The 18,250-nt window shown below is 42.8% G+C and overlaps 1 long non-coding RNA gene across 4 annotated transcripts in view; it reads right to left on the reverse strand.

Annotated features, from left to right (window-relative positions):
- The window catches only part of LOC123620365, a 96,169-nt gene that overhangs the window by 38,058 nt on the left and 39,861 nt on the right, over positions 1 to 18,250 (reverse strand). The window contains exon 1 of one of the 4 annotated variants that reach the window (XR_006728816.1): positions 6,837 to 6,877. The exons of the other annotated variants lie outside the window; for them this stretch is intronic. This is a non-coding gene — a long non-coding RNA (uncharacterized LOC123620365). Of the gene's footprint in view, positions 1 to 6,836; positions 6,878 to 18,250 lie in introns of those variants that run through there. 4 annotated transcript variants of the gene reach the window in all.

The following is an 18,250-nucleotide window of genomic DNA, read 5'->3' on the forward strand; positions in this document are numbered from 1 at the left end:
GACGTGGTGGCACAACCTCTCTTGGGCATAAGTCCTGAAAAAAACCCTCCTTGAGAATGATTGCTCTGCAGTCTCTGCCATGACCAACCAGGATTTCCTGTCGGAATCAGGCAGTCCTATTCGTAAAATGTTACCACATTAATAGGTCAATGAAGAAAAACCAGACGGTCATTTTTATGGATGCTGGAAGAATGCTAAAATGCAGTATCCTTTTCTGATCAAAAATTTTTTAAAATACTTAAAAATACTACCTTAGCATAATAAAATATATCTATCTTAATAGTGACTTCCCTAAAAAAGTCAGAACCGAGACAAGCAAGCCTGATGCCACCAATATTATCTAATATTGTACAAAAATTAATGGCCAATGTGATTAAATAAACCAAAAATAAAATTTTTCAAAGTTTTTTTCCCCCCAAGAGTTTACAAATTATTATTTGCAGAAAACCAGTCTGAGAGAGACTGAATTCACAAATCATTATCTGCAGAAAACCAACAAGATCAACTCAGAAAATAATAGAACCAATAAAAGTTCTGTAACGCAGCTGCTTACAGAGTAAATATGCCAAAATCAGTAGCTCTTCTATATATCAGCAATAACCAATTTGGCTTCTTTGTGTTTAAAAAAATCCCATTCAAATAGTAACAAAAATAATAAAATACCTGGGAATAAATTTAACCAAAGCTTGTGGAAGGATTTTGTGAAGAAAAAAATATATATTTTACCAAAGATCATCAAAGAAGGCATTTAAAAAAATGAGTAGATATATCATGTTCCTAGACTGAAAGACTCAATATTATAAAAAGACTACTTTCCCCCAAATCTATAAATTTAACTGAATTCCCATCAAAATCAAAATTAGATTTTTTTAAACAACAATGATTCTAAAGTTCATCCAGAAAAGTGAATACAAAAATTCAAACCAAGGCATCAGGCTTATAACCACCACACTGTAGGGGAAAAGAGACACTTCTCCCTGAAGTAGCGTGCCCTAAGGTCGATTTTTCAGCCTTTTAAAATCCATGCTTCTATTTGTTAAATAAAAACCCATCCCTCATTCTCATTTCAGTCATACTCCATCCTGTCTCTCCCACTGATTGCAACTATAAACCCTGGACTAAACACATGGGGCAGTCAGCTCTGAAAGGAAAGTAGTAGCAGAAAGATTAGAGAAGGAAAAGAACTCGAAGCACCATCCAACAGGCAGTGAGTTTGCCGGTCTGTCCCCCAGCTTGCATCTCCTGGCCCAGACTCCAAGGCTAACTAACCAAAACCTGGATTTGCACACCAGGTGCCAATAGAAAGAGGTCCAAGCCTTTGGTTTCAGGTCCTAGAAGCGGGAAAGTGCGCCCCTGTAGGCCAGAGAGAGTTGGGGGAGATCCCATCGGCGTTGCTTCTCTTCTCCCCACACCAGCCCTGAGGGCAGTTCTACTGCAGCAGGGCAGCCAGGGGGTGCCTACAACTTCAGGGAAAGGGAACAACCTCTGCTCACAGAAGTGAGGGCTGCAGGAAGAGGGTAATGCCCATTGCCTTCTCTCTCTCTCTCTGTCTTTCCATACTCGACCCTGGAGGCAGATACAGTCACAAAAACTGTATGGGCGAGTAACGGGAATTAAAAGCCTGGCTTTCTAGCCACAGAACCAGAAAGAGGGGACCCTGAGACTGTAAAGTGTCAAGATTTCACAGAGGAGGGAACCCAAGAAAGCAATCCCAGAAGGCTGTATGTGGACTCCTGGGCTCTCACCCTAAGCAGAGCACCAAAGGCTTTGAGAGCTGAACTGTGGGATGGACCCCTGCCTAGTCCCACACTAGCTACTGGGTGGCCCCCACACGGAACAGATCTGGAAAGCACTGCAAAGGCTAACACCTGACATTGGAGTCAGCCCACAGAAGGCAGGCAGGAACTTGCGGACTCAATCTAACCGGGACAAATGCCTGCAAAAGCAAAACCATCAACATTCTTCATAAGGTTCCAGCATGGCCCAGGGTCCCATAACACAGTATTCAAATGTTAGCATAAAATCCATAATTATTCAACATGTGCAGAACAGAGAAAACTTCAACATCTCATGTGGAAAAGACTCGCAGCAGACACCAACTCTGAAATGACACAGAGGTTAGACAAAGGCCTTAAGTCATGTATAATAACCATTTCCAAGAAGTAAGACAATGGTGAAACAAATTAAAAGAGTGTCAGTAGAGATAAAAGACATAAACAAAGGAACCAAGTGGAAATTTTAGAATAGAAAAAGAAAATAAATGAAATTTTAAAAAAATGACTGAATAGTCTTAAGAGCGGGATCCTGGTGACAGAGGAAAGAGGCAGTGTCCTGGAATATAAAGCAATAGAAATTGTCCAGTCTAAACAACAGCGGTGAGAGCAGATACTAGGGAATGAAAGAACAGAGCCTCACAAATTTGCAGGACAATAGAAAAAAATCTAACATCCTTGTGATTGCAGTTCTGTAAGGAGAGGAGAGAGCATGTGGCACAGAAAAAAATATTTGAAGAAATAATGGCTGAAAAGTTCCCAAATTTGGCAAAAGACAAACTTACAGATCCAAGAATCTCAGCAAACCCAAATGGGATAAACTCAAAGAAACCCATGCCCAGACAAATCATAATCAGATTTCTAAAAACCAAAGACAAAGAAAAAATCTTAAAAGCAGTCAGAGAAAACTAGCACGTTGCATGTTATGGAATGATGATTTAAACAAATCATCAGAAACTGAGGGGGCCAGAAACCAGTGGATGAGATTTTTAAAGTGTTGGAGGAAAAGAACTTCCAAGCTAAAATTTTATATCCAACAAAAATATTCTTCAGTAATTAAGACAACATAAAACATTCTTAGATGAGAATTCGTCACCATCAGACCTGCTATGAAAGAAATGCTAATTCTTTAGAAAGAAGGGAAATTATACCAGAGGGAAATTTTAAACTTCGGAAATGAAGAACAACAGAAATGAGAAATATTTGGATAAAAACAGGCTATTTTTTTCATCTTAACTTCTTTATAATATGTATAAATCAGTGAAGGCAAAACGTTAATATTGTCTGATGAGGTTTCCAATGGCTATAGATATAATAATATGAAAATTACAACATAAAGAGAGTAAAGAATCTATATGGTAGTAAGGTTTCCACATTTCACTTGAAGTGATAAAATATTAATCCTAAATAGACTGTGAAAAGTTAGGTAAGTGTTTTGTAATCCCTAAAGCTACCACATAAAAGAATTACACAAAAAGAAATAGTAAAAACTCAATAGGTAAATTAAACTTCAATACCAAAAAATATTCAAATAATCTAAAAGAAGGCGGGAAAGCCAAAACATGGATTTAAAAAAAACAGGGAATGAATAAAAAACAAATAGAAAACAAATAATAAAATATTAGACCTAACTCCAAACATATCAACAATTACATTAAATTTAAAAGATCTCCATATACTAATTAAAAGACAGAGATTGCTAACTGTAAAAAAAATCCAAAACTGAAGTATATGCTGTTTATAAGAAACTCATTTTAAATAAATAGTATAGATTAAAAATAAAAGGATAAAAAAGAAAGACATTTCATATAAATACAAATCAAAAGAAAGGTAGAGTAGCTATAATTAATGTCATACAAAGGAGAGTTCAGACCAAGGACATTTACCAGGGATAAAGAGGGACACAACGTAATGATAGGGTCAATTTGCAAAGAAGATGTAACAATCCAAAGTGTCTATGTACCTAATAACAAAACTTCAAAAAACATGAAGCAAAAACTGATGGCACTGAAAGGGAAAATGGTAAACCAGCAACTATCTCTAATGGTCAGGGACATCAACACTCCTCTCTCAGTAATCCATGGGACCATGTTGTGGATCATAAATCTCAAAAAATACAAAAGAATTGAAATCATACAAAGTATGATCTCTGGCCATAATAGAATTAAACCAGGCATCAGTAACTGGGGAATCTCTAAATACACGGAAACTAAATAACATACTTCTAGGTAGCCCATGGGTCAAAGGGGAAGTCTCAAAGGAAATGAGAAAATTAGAAAATATTTAAAACTGAACAAAAATGAAAATACAATATATCAGAATGTATAGGTGTAGCTAAAGCAGGGATTAGATGGAAATTTGTAGCATTTAGTGCTTATTTTAGAAAAGAAGGAAGTCTCAAATCAACAATGTAAACTTCAGCTTTAATAAACTGAAAAAAAAAAAAAAAGAGTAAATTAACCTGAAACAACCATATGGAAAGAAATGTTGCTGAGTGAAAAAAAGCCACTCCCAAAAGGTTACATAGTGTATGAATTTATTTACATTACATTATGAAAAAGGACAAACTAGGAATAAAAAACAAATCATTGATTGTCAGAGACTGGGATGAGGCAAAGATACCACTACAGGGAAACATGAGGGAGGTTTCGGGGGGTGATGGAATTGTTTAGAATCCTGATTGCAGCAGTGGTTATAAAACTCATAGAATAGTGTACTTCCCCCAAAGTCTTTCTTATTTTATTAAAATAATAATAATAATTCTCTATCACATACACACACCTGAAATTGCTCAATTTCTTTCTCACTGTGCAGACTGTCTGTTCACAGTGGGTAACCCATAGCCGACAGTGTGCCAGGTATAGTAGGACCAGATGTTTTTTTGAATGAATGATAACCACTCATTCAAAATGAATTACTGGTACCCAAAGGATGATGTCTAACTTATGCTTAATTATAATGTTAATAATTATAACTGATTGTTTTTTATTTACCAAGTACTGCAAAATATCCTGGATGTATTATCCTAATACATTTATAATTCTTAGGTCATTCTGTTATTTACAACAGTATATTTTGTAGCTATTTTTTATTACTTAAAATTTCACGTTTTTTTGGTTCTTTTTTATTCTTTTGGCAAACTTCTCTTAAAAGTGCAAGAAACAGCCTGTCTTGGATGCCCAAATTGTACGGGTGAATTACAGCAATGCAGCAGAATGGCCAGCAGATGGAGACAGAGAACACAAAGTCATTCGGACTCAGGGCTGTTGCTGGGGCTGCTTCCCAGGCTCGGTGTGTGCAGCACCTGGGTGTCAGGCTGCTCCCGGTTAGAATACCAGTTTTCAAACCTGGCTGCATATTGAAAGCACCCGGGGAACGTTAAAAACTACTGATGAACAGCCTCCCCCGACACCAATTTTGAGTTTAGTGGTCTGGGGTATGGTCTCGCCATTGAGAGTTTTAAAAGCTGTCCAAGTGATTCTAATTCCAGCCACGTTTGAGAACCGCTACTGTAGAATATTCAACCACAGGAGGTCTCCAGCTAGTGTGTTTCAGAATCACCTGGGAACCCGTGAAAGACACAGAGACCCAGGCTGCTGTAGTCCTGATTCTTTTGAGAACCACCGTATTCTGAAATGCTGATATATTAAACTTGTGAGAGTTAAAAATATAATCAGTACTAAATTTGATAGTCTCATACTAGATTCTAATACATCAGAATAACTGCAGGCATCACATGTTTAAAAACCTTTTATAGGAGAAAAATTGTAATTGAGAAAATGCTAACCATTAACTCTCCCCGGCCACCCCTTCCCCACCAGAAACGGAGATAAGATCCGCGGGGCCATCCTCGGACTATCTCATGGAGCACAGCAGCAGCTTCCAACACTGGGCCAGTGGGTTTCCGCTCCAGAGAAGTACAGGCTGCACATGGTATCGGGTACCAGAAGAGTTTATAAAGTCGTGTTTGGGCCAGGTGTGGTGGCTCAACACCTGTGATCCCAGCACTTTGGGAGGCCAAGGTGGGAAGATCGCTTGAGGCCAGGAGTTCAAGACTGGCCTGGGCAACATAGCACGATCCCTGTCTCTATAAAAAATTTAAAAATTGGCCAGGTGTGGCAATACATGCCTGTAGTCCCTGCTACTGGGGAGGCTGAGATGGGAGGATCACTTGAGCCCTGGAATTCAAGGTTACAGTGAGCTATGATCGTGCCACAGCACTCCAGCCTTGGCAGCAAAGCAAGACTCTATCTCTAAAAAAAATAATAATAAAATAAAAAATTTAAAATAATAAAGTCATATTTGGTCATTCCATGGTGGGATATTGGGGAGAAGCAGGGATGCTAAGCCCCGTGGATTCCCAATGTTCATGGGGGTCTGCTCCCCAAATTCATTCTGTCTTTTACCAGTGTATGTAAATTATTTTAATATTAGAGCCATTATAGATTAATTTTCTAGATAACATTGTTTTTTCATATTTTAAAAGTAATGAATCTTCATTGTGAAACATTTGGAAAAAACAAAACAAGAAGTAGGTGTAAGTAAAAATTACCTGTTATTTTACCACTCTGAGATAATCACTATTATCATTTTGATGTTTCATTACAGACTGTTTTCATGCTATGTGTATATGCACATATGAATATACACCGTACATGTGGACTTACCCACGCTCCAAATGTGTGTGTGCGCATACACACAAGCCTATATAGAGAGAAGGGAACTAGTCTACAAAATTGTGGTCACAAGCTGTATATTTTTTGTAGCCTGCTATTTTTACTTAATAATAGATCATGAGATTGGCCATTCTTCTAAAACTATGATTTTAATGACTAGATAATAGTTCATCATATCAATATAAAATAATTGAACCAATTCTCATTGTTGGGTGTTTTCCAATTTTTGGTTGATAACTCTTTAATAGACATTGGAATCTAATTTTGATGTGATGCAGAGATGTAACTTTATGCCTTTCCAAGCACTTAGCCAACTGTCCCTGCACCACTGATTCAACATCAAACCATCCCGTCCCCAGGGCTTTGAAATGCCTCCTTGCTCACTTACCACTTTCTTTTATTCCTGCAGATCTGTGTGTGGGCTTCGTGGTCTATTCATCCTACTGCTCTTCTATTCTCATTGCAGTCCCAAACTTCTTTAACTTTGTAAGGGAAAGTTCGGTAGCCAGACGACCAACCAGACAAGACTGGTCCTGCCTTAGTTCCTCTACTGAATGGGGCTTGTCACTACATTTTTCTTGGGAATGTCAACTGCAGCCAATTGTTACTGAACATTTAGTACTGGCATTTAAAACAAGCACTTTCTACTTAAGAGGGAAGAAATGTTTTGAAGATTGCGACATTCTTATTCCTAACTACAGTTGTTATCCTTAAGGACACCCAACACTGTAACAGTCCAGACGGCTAGGAGGTATCGATAACTCTTGAGGCACACACACTTCTTGTAATTCACAAAATAATCCCAAGCCACAAGTCTTTTTGAGTTCTTGTACCTGCTTTTTGGAATTGTTCTATCTCCTTCCTCGGTGTCAAGTTGTCAGCAGTCCCTTCCTGGCTCTAGCAGCTCTCCTTCTTGCAATTTTCTGTTCCTGATGCTCTGTGGCTTGCAAACTCTAATAATTAGGCTTGTGGCAGTACTGGTTACTACCATGCCTAACTGGTGCCAGACTCTGTGCTGGACAGTTTATTTTTTTGACCTCCAGTCCCTACCACAACTCTGCTATGTAGTTATTATTGTCCTCACACGTTTTAGAGATGAGAATTTTGCAGAAGTGAATTAGGACAGAATCGTGTCTGGAACAAGGTAGACAGAGGTGCATCCGGAGCTCGAGGGAGTCCCCTCCGAGAAAAGCACCTGGGTCTCCAGCGCTTGGGAAAGAGAAAGGAAAAAGGAGAAAACAAAAATCCAATTGCGAGGTGTCCTGAAGGAGTGAGGATGAAGAGGGAAGGGTGGACAGAAAGGGAGCTAGAGAATGGCAGGGGGCTGAGGGGGCAAGATCTCGGAGGTGGTAGGATGGGATTCAATCAACAGTTGAAATGGAAGCATTTGCTCAGAGAACGGGGATCTCCCTTCCTCTGAGTCAGAATGGATGGAGGAAAAGCAAGGGAAAGTTGCAGAGAAATTTGGGGAAACCACAGGGGCAGGTCATGGATATTTTGGGGGAGAGGAAAGGTCACTGGATTGAGCCGTTGAACTCAGAGCCAAGAGCTTCTTATCAGGATCAAGCTGAGTTACCCGTAGCAGTAGCAACTTGAAAATGCTCCCTTCATGGGCTTCCTCACTTCCCTATCTCTCACTTCTTCTCTCCCCTGCCAATGTTTCCTGGGATTGCTTCCCTAGCAAGCTACTTGTATTCAAAGCCTTTTCTCAGGGTTGGCTTCTAGAGGAACTCCAACCAAGACAGCATCAGTCCAAACACCTTACCCACCACTGCCCGGAGTCTATGTTTCTAGTCCTAGACTCCAGTCCTATATTTTCAACTACCTACTGAACATTTCCACTTGGATGTCTGTGTATAAGATGGTTCTTAAAGTTCTGTTTACAATTATCTACCTTTGGGGCTCAGAGGAGAGCATAGGAAAATAATATTAGCCTTTATACTGGAAACATTTTTGCAGAAATTTTGTCGTAATTGTTTTTAGAAAGAAGTAATATTTAAAGTTCAGAGAATGTCATAGGTAAAAAAATATAGCCTGGGTCAATGATAACTAGTTAGCAAGACCTAGCAGGAAAAAAAAATTTCACATATTAAACTTGTTTTCCTGGGTAAGAGAAAGCAGTTTGGCTAATGGAAACTATATCCTCATTCCTCTGAATATGAATTAGGAGGGAAAATAAGCTATTGAGTGACACCTGACTTCTGGTGTCACAGCCTTAGAGCTGGGAGGAATTGGCCCTGCTCTGACAGCGGGTAGAGGGCGAGGGGGAGAGAAGGGAGGGAGAACTGCAGGTCACCAGCAGGGGCAATTGGTGCTGTATCCACCTGGTTAAGGTAACGTCCTGACACCCAGTGCTGTCTCCAAGCTCTCCCAGGGCAGGGAAAATAGAGCCCCTCGCAGACGAGCCAAGGTCAGGAGACCATGAACATGGCAACCCCTGCACACCCCATCCAACCAGGGTCCACACCCGCCCACCACAATATCTGATCCTGCAGCTGGGGAAAGGACAGTAGGCAGTTGGGAAATTGGTGCCATCTCCTTTGTCCTTAAATACCTGGTGTAAACAGTGTTGAATTGAAACAAAACTCAGAAGGGAGCACGAGATAACTGAAGTGGGCTCTGAGTAAGTGACCAAAGCTCTCCTGGAAACCGTTCTGATCCTGTCCACCCCTCAACAAGTTGTTTGTCCCATCAACAAGTGGTACGGTGGGGACAGCCCAGACTTTGAGGTCAGACACACCTGGATTTGAATGTAGCTGTGCAGCTCTGGGCAAGGAGTCCCCGTCTCTAGCTACTCTTTTCTGTAAGCACCTATCAGGTATTAAAGCAGAGTACTGGCACCTCCCTGCATTATCTAATTTAATCTTCGGAACAACCCTCTGAAAGGTGTTATTCCTACTTTACAGATGAAGAAGTGAGGCTCGGAGGGATTACACAACTTGTCCGATACCATACAGCTAGTAAATTTCAGAGCAGCCAGAATCTAAGCCTATGTAGATTCTCCTGCAAAACCCATGCTGTCCCCACGGCACCGCCCACCTTCCTCTCAGAGCCGGGCTCCCCCTCTGTAGTCCTGGATACTAATACCTGCTCACTCGTCATTGTGAAGACCAGATTACACCATGATAGCCACAGGGAAGGCTCCCTGTTAAGCCCTTCACATAGAGTAGCTCCATTCTTCCCAACAAGTCTTTGAAGTAGATGTGGTTATCCCATTATACAACTGAAACACTAAGGTTTAGGGAAATCGAGGGGATTTGTGGCTTCGAGCCCTTCCCCAGGGCAGAGGCCCCTCCTCCTTCCCCGGGCACTTCCCTCACTTCCTAGTGTGTCAGCTGCTCAATATCTGCTTATTGAAAGGTCTTTTATCTCCAAGTAGAATCCAGCATCGTGCCAGGACCCCTCCTTGGATGTCAAAATCTACCAAATTGAATCAAAGACAGATTTAGGGTTTTTTCATCTCATTGTTAAAATATGTAGAAATGGTTTATTTAATGCACGTATTTTTTATACTTAGATTATTGTTACTCTCTCAAAATATGATGGAGAGGGACAATAAATTCTCCAGGGGTCTTAAGGTGTTGAAGATATTTCAGGAAAGGAATATAAGTTGTAAGAGGAAGAAAAGAGGTTTATTTCATTTGACAAGAGTCCATAAAGTATTTTTTCTACAAAGCCAAACAACTTCCTCCTCCGGCCTGGCCCGTGGCCCTGTTTCTGAGGATTCCTTGCCGGGCGGGAAAGGCCTGGTGGTGCTTCTCCACCTCCGGGTCACTCCGGTGTGTGGACAGCGGTGTGGTGGGCGGTCGCCAGTCCCCCTGGGGCTGAGGCTGCCGCCTGGGGACAACACATGGCTCTGCCTTTTCATGGAGGCCACCTGGATACACGATCTCACTGGCTTCGATTGCCTCGATCGAGTCCCCTCTGACCTCCAGTCCCCAGGCCCAGGCCCTCCACTCTTTCCTGAAACTACAGCAGTCTCCAAGAGGGCACCGAGTAGATGTCCCACCTCCTTTCTCACTGGCGCTGAGGGGTCTCTTTCCCCAGACATACATCCATCCTCCCTGGCTCTCCCTGACCTCTTAAGCCTGCGCCCCCCTCTCTGCCATCCACCAGCCCCCTTCCCCTGCACCGTGGGAACCACAGCCTGCGCATGTGCAGGGCCTTTGTTCCCAATCCCCGGGCTTTGCCTGCGGAGCCCCTATGCGTACTTCAGGTGCCAACTGACAGATGCACCCTTTCATCTGGGAAGCCTTCCCTGAGCACCTGTAAAATGGGGGTATTTGCCGTACTCAACTCGTAGGATTGATACAGGATTAAAAGAAGTGATCTTTATTAAGCCCCTAGCAGACAGCCGAGCAGAGCACTAGTAAGACCTAAGGCATGCTAGCTATCCTCATCATTTTTCTTCTGATTCCTGATATATCATATCATATCATATATTACAATTGCCTGTTTACTTGGCTGTCTCCCTGCCAGACAGTGAGCTACTGGAGAGTTAGCATCATGTCTCATTCACCCATCTCCCCACGGAGCCCTGGGCCAGCCACAAGCAGGCTCTTGGCAAGGTTTTGTTGAATGAATTGGGAAGGTATTAAATCTCCCAATTTACAGACCAGCAAACTGAGGCCTACAGAGGGAGACATGACTTGTCCCCTAGGACACTGCTAGCCAGGGGCAGAGCAGGAAATGAATTCCAGATTTGGAGACTCCTTTGTCCAGTGCTGTTCCCTACACTGCTCTGTCACCATGTGGATGCAGAGGCCACAGTCAACTCTGATCTTCCCAAACATGATTTTCCTGATAATTCAGGACTGAAGGAAAACCCACACACGGCTTTGCCCTGGGATGAAGAGAGCTGGGGCATTAGAGCAGAAGGCAGCCTCCAGGGCCATCCAGTCCGCCCCTGCCTCCGCCCTCTAAGGAAACCAAGAACTCAAGAGAGGAAGTAAATCACCCACAGTCACATGGGGGCCACAGGGCTGGACTCCCTTTACAGTGCTCCGTTTAGTCACAGGAACTAAAGTGGCATCCCTGTGGGCTGAGCAGCAGAAAGGAGCCCGGGTATTTACAGGCAAATGCTCATGGAAGCCTTTAGCACCAGCACTACAGCCTTGTGGCCTCCACCAGCTCCCCCAGAGAGAGTGAAGCCCTTGTGGAAAGAAGTAAGCTAGCTCAGTGGGCAGAAGACAGCAGTCCCTGCCCCACCCAGAAGGGCACTGTATAGTCCGTGCTCTTTACAGTGCTGTCAAGAGGAGGACAGTCCCTCTGTCACTGCTTCTATTCAACATAGTGCTGGAAGTCCTAGCCAGAGCAATCAGACAAGAGAAGGAAATCAAGGGCATTCAAATGGGGGCAGAAGAGGTCAAACTATCACTCTTTGCTGACAATATGATCTTATATCTAGAAAACCCCAAAGATGTTTCCATGAGACTACTGGAATTGATAAACAAATTCAGCAAAGTCTTAGGTTACAAAATCAATATACACAAATCAGTAGCATTCATATATGCCAACAACAGTCAAACTGAGAAGCAAATCAAAGACTCAATACCCTCCACAATAGCAACAAAGAAAATAAAATACCTAGGAATATATTTAACTAAGGAGGTAAAAGACCTCTAAAGGGAGAACTACGAAATACTGAGGAAGGAAATAGCAGAGGCTATAAACAGGTGGAAAACCATACCATGCTCATGGGTCGGCAGAATCAACATTGCTAAAATGTCTATACTACCCAAGTGATCTACAGATTCAGTGCAATCCCTATTAAAATACCAACGTCATTTTTTGCAGATCTAGAAAAAATAATTCTACACTCCATATGGAACCAGAGAAGACCTGTATAGCTAAAGCAATCTTAAGAAAAAAAAAATTGGGAAGCATCAATTTACAAGACCTCAAGCTATACTACAAGGCTATAGTAACTAATTCAGCCCGGTACTGGCACAAGAACAGAGACATAGACCAATGGAATAGAACTGAGAACCCAGATATAAAATCATCCTCATATAGCCATCTAATCTTTGACAAAGCAGACAGAAAGATACACTAGGGAAAAGAATCCTTATTCAATAAATGGTGCTGGGAGAACTAGATGGCCACATGTAGAAGACTGAAACAGGATTCGCACTTCTCACCTCTCACAAAAAGCAATTCACAGTGGATAACAGACTTCAACCTATGGCATAAAACTTAAGAATTCTAGAAGAAAATGTTGGAAAAACTCTTGTAGATATTGGCCTAGGGAAAAAATTTTTGAGGAAGACCCCAAAGGCAATCACAGCAACAACAGAAATAAATAAATGGAACCTGATCAAATTAAAAAGCTCCTGGACAGCCAAGGAAACTATCACGAGAGTAAATAGACAACCTACAGAATAGGAGAAAATATTTGCATGTTAAACATCTATCGAATAAAGGACTGATAACTAGAATCTATATAGAACTCAGGATAATCAGCAAGAAAAAAATCAAACAACCCCATCAAAAAGTGGGCAAAGGACACAAACTAGAAACGTTTCAAAAGAAGATAGACTAATGACCAAAAACATATGAAAAATGCTCAATATCTCTAATCATCAGGGAAATGCAAATCAAAACCACAATGAGATATCCCTTAACTCCAGTGAGAATGGCCTTTATGAAAAAGTCCCAAAACAATAAATGTTGGCATGGATGCGGAGAGACAGGAACACTCATATGCTGCTGGTGGGACTGCAAACTAGTGCAACCTCTGTGGAAAGTAATATGGAGATACCTCAAAGAGCTACAAGTAGAACTACCATTTGATCCAGCAATCCCATTACTGGGCATCAACCCAAAGGAAAAAAAGACATTCTATAAAAAAGACATCTGCACTAGAATGTTTATGGCAGCACAATTCACAATTGCAAAGATGTGGAAATAACTCAAGTGCCCATCAATACTTGAGTTGATTAATAAAATGTGGTATATGTATACTGTGGAGTTCTACTCAGCCACAAAAAATAATGGTGACCTAGAATTTCTTGTATTATCCTGAATAGAGCTGGAGCCCATTCTACTAAGTGAAGTATCACAAGAATGGAAAAATAAGCACCACATGTACTCACCATCAAATTGGTATTAACTGATCAACATCCATGTGAACATATAGTATTAACATTCATCGGGTGTCAGGCAGATGGGAGGGGGGAGGAGGGGATGGGTATATTCACACCTAATGGGTGTGGTGCGCACCATCTGGGGGATGGACATGCTTAAAGCTCTGACTCGGGTGGGGCAAAGGCAATATATGTAACCTAAACATTTGTGCCCCTGTAATATGCTGAAATAAAAAAAAAGAAAGAAAGAAAGAAAGAAAAGAGGAGGGCAGTCACCATCCCAAGTCTGGAGATTTATGGCTGAAGAAGGAACAAGGGACATCCCATCCACTCGGGCCCTTTGAAAGTGGGTTTATAGGATTTATCCCTGGGTTGGGGCACTTTGCCTTCAGCTTCAGAAAGGACTGTCCCACCCAGTCCCCCTTTATTGCTGACACCTGCTGGTCCCAGGGCCCCTGGCTAGAGAAATGAAACACTCGAGGCCTGAGAGTAGGGAAGTGCAGGTAGGTGCCATGTGGTATGGAGACGTGTGGGACTGGCCCGCTGCCTGCCCTGGGATTACTGTCGGGACTCGGAAGAGTACAACTGGGTGCCGGGTAAGATTGCCTACCTGGTCCCTGCTCCTGCCTAGGCCAGTAGGCATTCAGTCATTCACCCTTTCACTCCTTCATTCACTGCACGTACACACACATACACACACACAAGCCAAAAAACCAACAAACAAAAACCCTGCCACCTAGTGTGTGTCAGGCAGCTACAGGTGGAAGATCCAAAGATGAATGATATCTCAGCCCTGGCCTTGATGAGAGCCCAGACTAGACCTGTGAACACGCTATTACAAGGCAGTGTATGAGGGTTGGGACAGAGTCTTGCTCAGGGCTGTTGGGGGTCCCAGTCCACCAAGAGAGAGTGGTCAGGGAAGACTTCCTAGAGGAGGATGAAAGATGGGGAAAGGCACTTTAGGAAGAGGCAATGGCCTGTCCCAAGGCGTGGAGCGGTGGACGGGCAGGCACCCAGGAAAGCACATGTAGTGCAGCCCGGCGTGTGTGGCACGGGTCAGGGAGGGGGCGGGGGTGAGATGGGAGGCAGCGGGACAGAGGTCACAGGAATGTGCGTGCATCCTGGGGAGCTTGAATTTTATTGTGGAGGCCACAGGGAGCCATAAAGGGGTTTCAGGAAGGACACGGGTCACATAATCAGATTTGCTCTAGAGAAGGCACTCAGGTGGCAGGTGAGGCGTTGGAAGGAAGGAGGTTCTCATGCTTGGCTATGCGTCATACTCACCTGGGGAGCTTTAGCAAGCACTGACACCTGGGTCTCACCTCCAGAGACACTACCTTATTGGGCTGGGGTGTGGCCTGGCCACTGAGGTGTTGAAACTCCCTCCTCTCTGACTCTGCTATGCAGCTGAGGGTGACCCACTGGAGAGGGAAACCTCCCTGGTTAGGAGGCTCTGTCGCCTTCCAGGTGAGAACTAAAGAGGCAGTTTCTGTGGGGGTGGAGGTGGGCACAGATTCCAGAGGCAGAACCACAGCCTGTGGTTGTTGGTTAGATGTGGATCCATAGAACAAAGGAGGAAAAAAACAGTCTGGAAGTCCCTCAAAGGCTTACACAGAGAGTTACCATATGATGCAGCAACTCCATGCTCAGATATAAACCCAAGAGGCTGTTGGGATGAATGTCACAGAAAAAGGAGAGCAATGTCCAAAGGGTCTATTCAATTTAATTTTTTGAGCAAGGATTATGCTCAAGTCACCAGGGAAGATGCCAAGATGAGTAAAATGAGCTTGTGACCTCACCTCACACACACATAGAAACCCCGGATTCAAGGCAATCGTGTAAGTAACGTACAGAATGCTCTGGATTGTTGAACAAAACCTCACACAGGTCTCCATGTATCAGAATTGGCTAAGCATCTGCAGGTGCCTTGCCTCTGCCCAAGTCACCCAGGCCCGCGGTCCTTCCTGCCTCTGTTTCTTTTCCTAAAAAATGGGGTGAATTAGTGGCTGGCCTGGCTGTTTCAAGAAGAAGGAGTGGAATCACAGAGAGAGTGTGGACTTTCCAGTGTTAGAACCAGTTTCTAACTAGGAAAAATGACTTGCCTTCTCTGAGCTTCACTTTCCTGGTCTATAAATCACAGAGGGAAAATCACAGATGGGATATATAAGCGTGCAATGCCTGGCACCCACCGGATGTGCAGCCCTTCTCTGAATCCCTTCTCTGCTCAAAGGGCTGTTGTGGGGATTAAAAAGCCCCATCTCGGTAAGGCCTTCCCTGGGCCTTATCTAAAATAACGTCAGACCCCCACCACCATATCCCATAGCCCCCTGTTCTGTCCACGCTCTCCTTTTTCCTTGTTGCTGATCACTATCTAACATCTGACTTGTTTATCTGGTTTATTGTCCCTCTCCCCCACAAGAATGACTATGCCACAAGGCAGGGAATTTGTGTCCAAATGGCTCATTAATATATCCCTGGTGCCTACACTAGTGCCTGGCATGTGTATCTTTGTTGAGCACCATGTGTTACCAGGGTCCATGTGTTCCACACCTTGGAAGCTGGTATAACCCACAGGTGTTACAATAGAACAAAGCCACTGAAGGGCAGAGGCCCAGTGGGAAGCAGTCCAGGCTGAGGCTGTGTGTGTGGACCAGGAGTCAAGGGAATACTTGACTTTATAGTGGGATGCATTCAGCAACTGACATAGTCAAGAGGGCTGGGTACTAAGGGGAGAGTCTTGGGCAGCCCTCACACAGAATACTGTTCCTCCCTCTCTCTCCACCTTACTCCAGGCACAAGACATGAACCCTGTTCCCTCGTAAACCAGTCCATGACAAAGCAACCCACGGGGTCCCTGGAGTGCATCCCAACCACCTTCCTCATTCTCAGCTCCCAGGCCTCTCATTTCCTTGGTTTATTAGCCCTGCGTCAGCTTCCAGTGGCCTAGTCCCCAAGGTCAATGCACTCAGTTTGAGATTCTCTATTCAAGCTTTGATCTTGATTTAATATTCACTCTCTAGTTTCATGTACTCAACCCTTGGGTAAGGGGCATCCTACAAGTCTGAGCCCTCTTCAGGCCCCAAAGGGCATAGTGTGGGATAATAGAAGAAAACGTGGACTTAAGGTCAGGTGCTCTGCATTCCAGCCCTTGAGTCCATAAATTACTAGCTGTGTAGTCTTTGTCAATTTATCTGAGCCTCATTTTCCCTATTTGTAAAACATAAGGACAAAAATTACATTGCAAGGTGGTTGTCAGCAGTGATTCTCAAAGTGTGGTCTTTGGAACATCAATCCCATGAGATGAAAAGGGTGTCATTGTTAAGCAAGTTTGGCAAATGCTGAACACTGCATCCTTGTCCCAGGGATTCTCGAATGACATTAGACTAGGCACATTCTGAGCAACCTGTAACAGAATCAGTTTCACTTTGATTAACACAGCCTCTTCTAAGCCACAGAATCCTTTTTGCAAGGAACACCTAGGAGCCTCCTGCGGAGCAAGCTGTTTGGGGGGATAAAATGACACACTAAACACAAGGCACACAGCACAGCTCATGGCACACACATCGTGGACATCAGCAAGTGTGAGCTTCTTTTGCACTTCTTCCATAACGTGAAGGGTGTTTATTCAAACTTTTTCTACCTCAGCTACAATAAAAAGCATTTTACGCTGTTGTGACAATTTTCCAAAAACCTTTTGTTGATCCCTTTACATGAGAAGGAAATCACCTAAAGTGAAGTTAATGACGTGTGTACTTTTAAAGCTGACATATGAGCACCATGAGCACTTGTGATCCCAGATATTAAGAACACTCACTCTTGGATTTCTGGGAAGTCACTGGTCAGAACTGCATCAACAGGAGTTGGCAAAGTCGAGTAACTTGCCTAAGGTAACAGAGTCTGAGCTCTTTCTAGTGACAACCCCACCTGCACACACAAACTGGAGTATGTCCCATGATGTAGGTTCAGATCTGAGAACCTAAGGGTCCCATCCTTTTGAAAAAAGTTTGGCAATATGTACCTCAAAAGCCTTAAAAATCTTCCCACCTAGGAATGCCACTTCTGGAATTACGATAAAGAAACCATCCAAATGAAGATAAAGAGATATGCTTAAAGATATTTGTCACAACATTATAAAGGGCAAAAGTGGAAACAACCCAACAGTTGGGGAAGAGTTAAATGCCCAATAGTTGGGGAATGATTAAACCCATGAGGGAATTTCTCCACATTAAGTATCTTACAGCCACTTAGAATGATATTTATACAGAGTTTTGAATAATGTGGAGCATGCTTGTAACATTAATAGGCTACAAAAATAAAATATATACATTATAATAACAGCTATATTGGTGCACAGAGAGAAAAATTTACTAATGTATTAACAGAGTGATTATTTCAGAATGTTAAGACAGTGGTGAATAGCATTTTTCATTCTATTCTTTATATTTCTCTATTATTCTAAATATTTTTCTATATTTTCTCCTTTTATCCTGTATGTTCTTCTGTATTTTCAAGTTTTATACAATAGTGATCAGGAAAAGATATTTATTTAAAAAGAAAAAAAGGCCAAGTGCAGTGGCTCACGCCTGTAATCCTACCACTCTGGGAGACCGAGGTGGGAGGATCGCTTGAGGTCAGGAGTCTGAGACCAGCCTGAGCAAGAGTGAGACCCCGTCTCTACAAAAAATACAAAAATCAGGTGTGCGTGGTGGCACGCACC

Source organism: Lemur catta, chromosome 15 (assembly GCF_020740605.2).
Source record: "Lemur catta isolate mLemCat1 chromosome 15, mLemCat1.pri, whole genome shotgun sequence".
Taxonomy (NCBI): domain Eukaryota; kingdom Metazoa; phylum Chordata; class Mammalia; order Primates; family Lemuridae; genus Lemur; species Lemur catta.